Source organism: Leptonychotes weddellii, chromosome 14 (assembly GCF_054177405.1).
Source record: "Leptonychotes weddellii isolate Sample4059 chromosome 14, ASM5417740v2, whole genome shotgun sequence".
In the NCBI taxonomy this organism is placed as follows: Eukaryota; Metazoa; Chordata; class Mammalia; order Carnivora; family Phocidae; genus Leptonychotes; species Leptonychotes weddellii.
In genome coordinates this window covers 52,273,405-52,283,036 of record NC_138382.1, presented here as the reverse complement: position 1 = coordinate 52,283,036, position 9,632 = coordinate 52,273,405, and the positions used below count along the sequence as shown (strand labels likewise).

Sequence of the window (9,632 nt, the reverse complement as noted above, 5' to 3'; positions counted from 1 at the left end):
AAAAAAAAAAAAAAAAAAAGAGGAATAAGGTCTTTCCCTTCCCGTCAAAGGAAAGACAGGAGAGAGAGAATCGTCCCCTTTGCATGTAGTTTCCATCTGTGCCTTCTCCACTTAGCTGCGAGGGAGGTGGAGAGCAGAAGGGCTCTTGAAAGATGGCCATGGCAAAGGGGCAGACCACAGACACCGGAGATATCCAGGATGATGGTCAGTGCCGCTCCCCCTCGGCTCTCAGGGCCTATAGGAAAGAAGCAGCTTGTTGCTGCAGAATGAATGGTGAATTAGGCAACACCAGTTTCAAGACTGAACTCTGCCTCGACTGCCCATGACCTTCCCTTCTCTGGGCTTCACTTCCATCCTAGGAAAATGAGACGGTGATTAGGTGGTTCCAGGAGGAGCTCTCATCAAGGACCACTTTGTTCTCTGGAGATTGACTAGAACATTTCTGCAAGGCTGTCTCAGCACATGAATCTATAAGACCACAACACAGGAAATCTTCACTGCCCACATAGTTTTGGGAATCACCGGAAAGTTAACAAATACTTAATGAATACAAGGACAGTGCCAGCCTTTGAAAGGCATTAAGGACAAAGAGACTGTTCTGGTTCTCAGAGAGCTTATGAGCTAATGTAGGGGCACATGTCTTTAAGAGTTACCATAATACTGGCCAGACAGTGATGCATACTATGATAGAGCAAGTTAAGGGAAATCCAGAAAGGCTTCAGGGAGGAGGTGACATTCTAGCTATATTTAAGTGTGAGGAGGAAGTAGGCAGGCAGTAAAGGAGAAAAGGAAGGAAGGGCATCCAGATAGAGTGACCAGTCTTAACAGAATTCTGGTGGTTTAAAGTAAATGGGCTGATGTGCCTAGATATGAAAAATGTTAAGAAATGAGCCCCAAGAGGTAGATTGAAGTCTGAATCAATTATAAAGCATTTCATTGCCCCTAATCAAAATCAGTTCAAACTTGCTTAAACATTAAAAGGGATTTATTCATTTATGGAACTGGAAAGTCCAGGAGTAGGGCAGATTTCAGAATTGGTTTGTTTCAGTGGCCCAAGAATGTTCTTAAAGTCTGCCTTCTCTCTGTGTTTCTCCTCTGCTTCTGCAGGATCAGCTTCATTCTAGGCTGGTGCCTCTCTAGCCAAAAGATGGTTGTCAACTCACTCCCCCTGGGATATGTTCTTCCTTGAAGGTAAGCCTTTCGTTCAAGAATAGAGAGAGAAGATTATTTCTGGGAGCTCTCTTGGAAGATTAAGGTAGTTTCTTTTATAGAAGCCTCCAGCAAATGTCTACTTCATTTAACCAGCCTGAGTTGGGTAGGTCATATATTCATTCCTGAATTTATATCTGTGGCTGGAAGTGGAAGCTATGCTCATTGCCACAGACCAATCACAAGCATGACCCAAAAGTTGAGACTAGAGGCAGCTTTCTCCAAATCCAGGGTAGTATGAGGTTAACAAAAATCAGGATGAAATACACCCCCAAAAGAAGGAGAAATAGATGTTGGAAGATGCCATAGACATTGTAGATTCCACAGACTCCTTTGTAGTTACAGGATCTACATGTGGCCAAAGATCTGCCAACAGGAGGCTGAAATGAACAACAGGAGGTGTTGACTGTGTGGGCAGATTGGTTCTTCTGACAGGCATGGTGCTGGGGGCATATGCTTCTTCTGGGGCAACTGTGGTGGAGCTTCTAGATCCATTCATACTAGAACAGTCCTATGGAACAGTGGGAACTTTGTCCTGACAATGTGGCTCCATATTTGTTATTTCTGATTATAATGGGATTCAAGCCTAGTTCTTGGGCCCTCCTGGAGATTCTGTGAGATACCTAATGGATATAAATAAATCCCTTTCTGCTCACATAAAGTAAAGTGGATTCTGTTTGCAGCTAAGAACCCTGACAATTACTGACTTCCTCTATAGAGTTCCATGTCAGGAAGTTACTTTTATGGAAAGGAATGCAGCCTTTATCCGTTTATGTGCAGGACAAGAACCACTGATGAGTTTCAAATGGGAAAGTGGTAATGATAGGACAAGATCTCATTCCTCTTTTCAACCCACCATTCCATTGAAACTGTAACTCTCAAGGTCACCGGTGACTTCCATTTTGCCAAATCCATGGGTCATTTCTCTCTCGCTCTCTCTCTCTCTTTTTAAAGTAAACTGTTTAGCAAAATCTGATGCAGTGAATTGCTCCCTTTTTCTTGGTCATTTTCTTCTGGCTCATTATGTGACAGTTTCCTTGTCTTCCTCCCACCACTGGCCACTGTCTCTTACTATCATTTGCTGGTCCCTCCTCTACCACTGAACCTCTGGACATTGGAGTGCCCTAGGCTCTTCTCTTCCTTATGAATCCCATGGCTTCAAATAACAGGGATATATGGCAGTGACACTTAAATTTATATATTTAGCCCAAACTTTCTATTTCCCTCTGGATTTGTGTATCCAGCTATTGACTTGACGTTTCACTTGAATGTCTAGCGGATACTTGTAACATAGTCAAATAAAAATGCTTATTTTTCTCCCAGCTTACTTTCTTTCATTGCCCTCATTCAAAATGGCACTGCCATCCACTCAGTTGCTCAAACCCTAAGCCCAGAATCATCCTTGGTTATTTTTTTTTTTCCAATTTCCCCAGGTCAAATCCATTGGAGAGTACTGGGAGCTCTACCTTCAAACTGTCTTGAGCACACATGCCTATTCTCTTCTCCCACTGCCACCCCGGCGCCTGCTTCACTTCTCCTGTGTCAGCTCTGACCACTTTCCCCCCTTTCACACCACCTGCTAGCCTCCTGGGCCTTCTTTGTGTTCTTCAAAGAGCCACACTCATTTCTACCTTCTGGATCTCTTCTTTCCATTGTCTGGAATGCTCTTCTCTCAGATCTTGGCATAATCCATTCCCCTCTTGTCTCTAAGGCCTTGGGTCAGATGTGACTTTCCACCTAAGTTTCCCCCCAATGCATGTCACTTTCTATCCCAAGACCCACTTTGATTCAATGACTAAGCAGTGATCTGAAATAATCTGGTTTGTTTCCTTTAGTGACATTGTCTCCTCTGTCTGGACAAACGCAGATACTTGCCTGCCTTGATCACTTAACATACCCAGAAAAGTGCCTGGCACTTAATTGCAACTGAATATGTATCTATGGGATAAATGAGCGTATGTTTTAGAAAAATCCCTCTGATGACAATTTGAAAAATTGCCTTAAAGGGAAGAAATCTGTGTCTTTGAAAGTCCTCTCCGGCTGGAATGTGCAGTACGTATCGGACTTGGAAGCCTCATAGTCTCTTGGAACAACAAACCTTATAGGATGTTAGGGGAGGTGAATTCAGTATGATTAAGCCCAGAAATGACTTAGGAGATTTCTTCGTTGGTTTCAACAGGTGGGCTTTCTTTTTCTGTGCTGTTGCCTTTAAGTCGAATAGTTAAAATGTGGCCAAAATAGCTTTCTGTATTTGGGTTGCTGACACCACAAGTGTGTGAAAGTGGAATTAGATACTTTTCCCGTGGCAGCTCCTGACCCACAAATCACAGACAATCACTGCTAGGACAGAGCCATTCTCTGAGCGTGTCATCTGGCAGCGAAGAGGCGAGGGGAATTAGCCTGCAGCGGGGTGTGCTTCGCTCCGCGAGTCAGAGGTCCTTTTGGCTGGCCTAGTGGTGGATAATGTGGGACAATTCTTTTCTTTCCATCTCTTCATTACCGCACAAAAGAGCACACAGACCTTCACAGAAAAGGGGTTAGCCAGGCTCCGTAACTCTAGGATTCTTCTTTTTCTCTTTACCCCAGAGCCTGAGTTCTCTCGCATTCTTTTCAAAGCACAGTGGAAACAGAAAGGATGCTTAGAAAAGTGGATAAAAAGAAAACAGAATAGAAATCTCCTAAACCTGCCAAATTCTTTCCCCTGAATCCCATGTCATGCACAATTTATATTCAGTAAAAAATTTTTTGCAAGACAAATAAAAAACCATCCCAATGGCAATTATCCCCTTTCCTTATTATTATTATTTTTAAAATAACCTGTATGGGGTGATTTAAATTCTTAGGGCCGCTCTTCCATTGTGCAGACTGAGAAATTGTAAACCTCGTAATTGGGAGAGCTGGGAGATCTGAAAGAGTGGGAAAACCAGACTTGAGGAGCTGGCAAAGTCCCCACAGATCCACATGGAAGCTGAGTTTTGCCAGTCTGCACGGACAGTCCCTTCTGAAAGGCATATGATGTTCTACTTGGCAGCACCATGTAGTAGAGAAGTGTGGAATTAGCAGACAGGAAGGCAGGACTGCCGTCCTTACTACTCGGGTGACCTTGGGCTAGCTATTGAGAATTTCTGAGGCCAGGCTTCCTTGGGATGCCGTGGGAGCCACGTTACCTCCTACCCTGTGTGCAGTGCGGTTCTGAGAATTTAATGCATCCATGAGAGCGCTCAGGAAATGGGGAAGACCTCTGTGTCTCTTAGTCATTATTTTCTAGTTTGTCAAATCAAAGTCGTAATCTAGAACGGATAAATCTATTCACAGTGAGTGTTCATTCATTAGACAGGCTGATTGATGATGAGTTGGGATTCTGGATTCAGACCAGAAGACAGAAATAAACCCACTCTTGATATTTTAGAGCCTCTCCAACTTAATATGACTGAATTTGTACATTTAGTATAGAGCTTGAGTATTAGATAGAGCTACAAATGTGGCTATTTAGGTTCAGTGAGAATAGATGGTTTTATCCCTTCAACATTTACTCGGTAAATATTTTTGGGTGCAGGTAAAGTGTTTGTAACAGTGCTTGGCACATAGCAAGTGTTCAATAAATTCCCACTGTTATTATTGTCATTGCTAGGCCTGGGCTGAGCTCTAGAGCTACAAATAGTCAAAGCCACGGCGTCTGCCCTCAAGAACTCTTGAGTCTAGTGGGGGAGACAGATTTGTGAGTTGAAAACTACAGGACAATAAAGCTAGTGGGGACAAAGATGGACTTGAGTCAGCCTGCCTGTATTCAAATTCTGCTCCATTATTTATTAGCTGTGTGAACTTGGGCAGGGTGACTTACCATTATTTCCCTCATCTGTAAAATGGGAGAATACTGGCATTGATGTTAAGGGATCACTGAGTGAGTAAAATTAGATAATTATTCATTCATTTACTTATCAAAGGTTTATTGAGTGTCATGGTTGGCAAAATGACGACGCCTCTGCCCACCACAGGTACCCATGGCCTGATCCCCAGAACCTGTGAGTATGTTAGGTTACTTGACAAAGAGGAGTTAAAGCTGTAGGTGGAATTAAGGTTGCTAATCAGCTGACCTTAAAATAGGACAATTAACCTGGATGAATGACATGGGCCCAGTATAGTCACAAAAATCCTCAGAGGAGGAAGAGGGAGGCAGGTGAGGAGTCAGAGTCAGAGAGAGATTTGAAGATGTTTCACTGCTGGCTTTGCAGATAGAGAACCAAGGCCATGGACCAAGGAATGCAGGTGGCCTCTAGAAACTGGCAGAAGCGAGGAAACGTATTTTTCCCCTTAGAGCCTTCAGAAGGAATACAGCCCAGCCTACTCCTTGATTTTAGCCTATTTCAAACTTCTGACCTCCATTTCAAACTTCTGACCTCCAGAGCTGCACAATAATAAATCTGTGCTGTTTAAGCCACTAAATTTATGGTAATTTATTACTGCATCCATAGGAAACTGATACAGATGTCTGCCATGTGCCACCAGACTCTGTTCTAGATGCTGGGGCTAAGCACTCGGACGCACACACAACCACACACTTGTGCGCTCATACGTGCCCTGGTCTTCTGGAACTTAACTTCTAGGATGATAAACAAGTAGACAAATAAATATGTATCAGAGCCTGATAAATGCTATGAAGAAAAATTCAGGCAGAGTAAGGGCTGGAGAACAAAGGGGATGTTGTTTGCATAGGAGTGGTCAGAAGGCCTTTGCAGTGAGATGGCATTTGAGCAGAAACATGGATGAGATAAGGACTTGACCCACACGGGTGTTTATGGGGAAGAGCAACCTGGAATGAGAGCTCCTTTCTGAGGGCTGTTCCTCTGAGGGATGCAGCTATGAACCTTCAGCACATGGGGGAATGAACACCACAGTTCCGAAGCGGGGGGGGGGGGTCTGACTAATGCATCACAGCACCCACCACGGGGCTGTTATAATAGTCTGTTCCAGAGGTGACGATAATTTATATGAGGGTGCTTGCAGGGGAGAAGGCAAGAAATACTCATTTTAAAGTAGAGCTCACAGATTTGCAAATGGATTTGCTACAACGGAAAGACAGATGTCAAGGCTGACTCTAAGCAAGTGGAATGGGATTGCCACTTGCTGAAATGAGGAAGACTGGACGAGGGGCAGGTTTTGGGGAGAATAATCAAGAGTTTAGTTTTAGACATATTAAGTTCAAGCTGCTTTAGCCTCTCTAAGTAGGGAGATGTTGAATTCAGAGGAGAGATCAGGGCTGGAGATGTAACTTGAGGAGAAACCATGGAATTGACCTTAATCACTTTAGGGAGTGGAGGTAGGCAAAGTAGAGATCCAAAATTGAGTCCTGGGGCACTTCATCAATGAAAGATTGGAATGATGAGAGAGGGCTCTTGCAAAAGCACAGGGCCTGGCATGTGGTCAGTGCCCAGGAGAGGGTAGCAAGCTGTTATGGACTGAATTGTGTTCCCCTAAAATTCGTATGTTAAAGCCCTAACCCACAATGTGACTGTATTTGGAGATACAGGTTTTAGGATGTAATTAAAATTAAATGAGGTAATAAGGGTGGGGCCCTGATCTAATAGGATTGGTGACCTTCTAGGACTCATGACAAGTAAGCAAGCTAGGAAGAGGGTTCTCACCAGGAATGAATCAGTTGACACCTTGATCTTGGATTTCTAGTCCCTGGAACTGTGAGGAGATGCATTTCCTTTGTTTAAGGCCCCCCAGTCTGTGGTACTGTGTTAGGGCAGCCCGAGCTGGCTAAGACATTAGCCGTGGAAGGGTGACAAAGGCCGGAGTGACTTAGGCTAGAAAGAACTAAGAAAGCTGGGAGGACATGATTTGTGCCCAACTTTTGGACCAACCCATGTTCATCCACATCCCTCTCTGGGCCTCAGTTTTCTCCTTTGCAAATTAGGGGCTCCATTCAGTTCTTGCATTCTATAAACAATGTTTTGGGAATGGAATTGTTAGAAAACGTGAACTAAACAAATATTTCATAATTTTATTCTATATTGTGGTAAAGTATACATAACATAAAATTGAGCATTTTAACCACTACCCCTCTCCAGGACCTCTTATCTTTCCAGCTGAAACTCTGTTCCCGTTAAACCATCACTTCCCTCCTCTCTGCCCAGCCCCTGACTCCACCACTCCACTTTCTGTCTCTGTGAATTTGACGACTCTAAGTAACTTGTATGAGGGGAATCCTACAGTATTTGTGCTTCTGCGTCTGGCTCCTGTCACCTAGCATAATGTCTTCATTTCATCCGTGTTGCAGCATGGGTCAGGATTTCATTCCTTTTTAAGGCTAAATAGTATGAGTCATGTGGTTTTGAAATCACAAGACCTGTGTCCAAATTCTAATTTTTCTACTTATGAGCTCATGTGACCTTGAGTGTGCCCTCAGCTTTCTCATTTCCTCATCCTTAAATATTGAAAATAGTACCTACCTCAACAAACATGTTGGGTGGAGAATTTGATATAATGGATGTGAAACCTCTTTGAAAAAATGATGATGCTCTGGCTATTTTTAGCTATAAAGAGGCCACTAGGTTGGCTGCCAGGGTTTGATTCTTCTCTCTTGGCCAACCTAATGACATCTTTCCAAGCAATTCCTTGGCTGAGGATGATCCAATTCACTTATCATGGCCGTCAAATAAATGGACTTGGTTGTTTTCCTATCAGCCTCTCGATGTGTCACTTCAGAACAGCCAAAGATAAGGAGCCTCTGTCTCTGACCCAGACAATTTGGACCTTGGTGCCTCCATAGTATGCCAGGGAAAGTACAAGCCCAAGGCCTGGAGAAAACTGTCTTCTTGTTGGCTTTTTTTTTTTTGTGACATTCTAAAGCAACATTAGGCTCCCTGTTTCTGGCCTGGCTCCGGGAGGTAATCCATCAGATGGTGGGAGGTGAATTAGTGGGAGGTAACATGAGGCAGCATGGCCTGGGAGTCTGGGGCCTGAGGGCCAGGATGGGTCCCTTGTGGGTGCGCTTTGTGACTGGGAGGGAGACATTTCCCCAATCCAGGCAGGTTACCCTCTTCTGTGTGATGAGGGGTGGGACTCGATGGCCTCCAAGGTCTGGCTCTGGCCTTCTCTGAATCATGAATTATTTAAGAATGCAATCCCACTTTCTGTCAATGACTCTTAATCTTTCCTTCACCCCCACTCTTCATGCACTCCACTTGTCCCCAAGAGCTGCTCATTTCAAGGTCAGCTTTAAACGTGATCCTTACCCCTAGCACTGAGCCTATTGCCTCCCTCCTTCCTCTTCATTTTGACTCCTTTCTGGTCCAGTTTTCTGTCATCCAGAGGAGCTGGCTTTTGAAACCTCTGGTTTCCTAATGCATGCTGAAAGATTAATGGCAGATTATGGCTTCAGTTCCCATTCTGCTTGTGTTTTGGGAGAAGAGCAATACTCCAACTTCAGAAGAATGGCCCTCTTAGAGTAGAGTCTAGACTCAGAGTGGGGAGATAGGTTCAAAAAGTAGACAGGGGGCCATGTTACATAGGCGTCCAAAGAGAAGCTAAGAGGTTTGGACTCTATCCAACGGCTGCAGCGAGCCACTGAGGGTTGTTGGAGCTGTAACTGAACTTCATCTTCTGGAGATCATTCAGGCAGCTTTTTGAAGACTAGATTAAAGTGGAAGAAAGCAGAGGCGGGCAGGAGAGGGAATCCAGCCTCTAGGTGAGAGAGACCAAGGAGGGTGGTGGCAGAGATGGAAGGGAAGAGCCTGGTCTGAGAGGTTAGAGAAGAACAGACTGGACTTGGCCCGGTGGATGTGGGGATGAGAGGGAGGAGTTGAGAATGACACTGAAAAGCATCTAGCCGGAGAGGCTGAGGCACAGTTTGGTCTGGGGTCAACAGGAAAACAGCTGCCTTGCCATTCTCCATCAGCCCACCCAGCTGCAGCCACAGCCACATCTGCTCTTGCCTCAGGGCTTTGGCACTTGTGGAGCTCGGTGCCCAATTTTAGCTTAAATGTTGCCTCTTTCAAGAGGCTTCCTTGACTAACCAGTCTAAAGCCGTCTCCCTGCCCTCTCATCTTCTACCTCGGGTCTTCATTCCCCTCGCTCTTTTTCTCCAGCTGATGCAAGCTCATTTATCTATGTGCTTCCTTCCACTAATTTAAGTTCCACGTGTGTAGGTGTCTTACCTGTCTTGCACATGAGTGTATCCCTAGCACCTAGAAATAGGGCTTGGCTCATAGCAGGGCCTAGGAATTATGAGAGTTTAATGAACTGGAAGGAAGGAAGGGAGGGAAGGAAGGAAGAAGGCAGGAAGGAAGGAAAGGAGGGAGGGAGGGGGGAGGGAGGAAGGACAGACAGGAGGGAGGAGGATAAAAACTAGAGTCAGCTGTGGCAGGTTATTTCCAAAGATGGCCGCAACGGAAACTCCCATCTTTTTTTTTTTTTTT

General features: G+C 44.7%; 1 long non-coding RNA gene across 1 annotated transcript in view; it reads left to right on the top strand.

Moving 5' to 3' along the window:
- Nucleotides 1-9,632, top strand: part of LOC145717077 (uncharacterized) — a 285,694-nt gene that overhangs the window by 222,321 nt on the left and 53,741 nt on the right. The window contains exon 5 of the long non-coding RNA XR_014140090.1: nt 1,108-1,191. This is a non-coding gene — a long non-coding RNA (uncharacterized LOC145717077). The remainder of the gene's footprint in view (nt 1-1,107; nt 1,192-9,632) is intronic.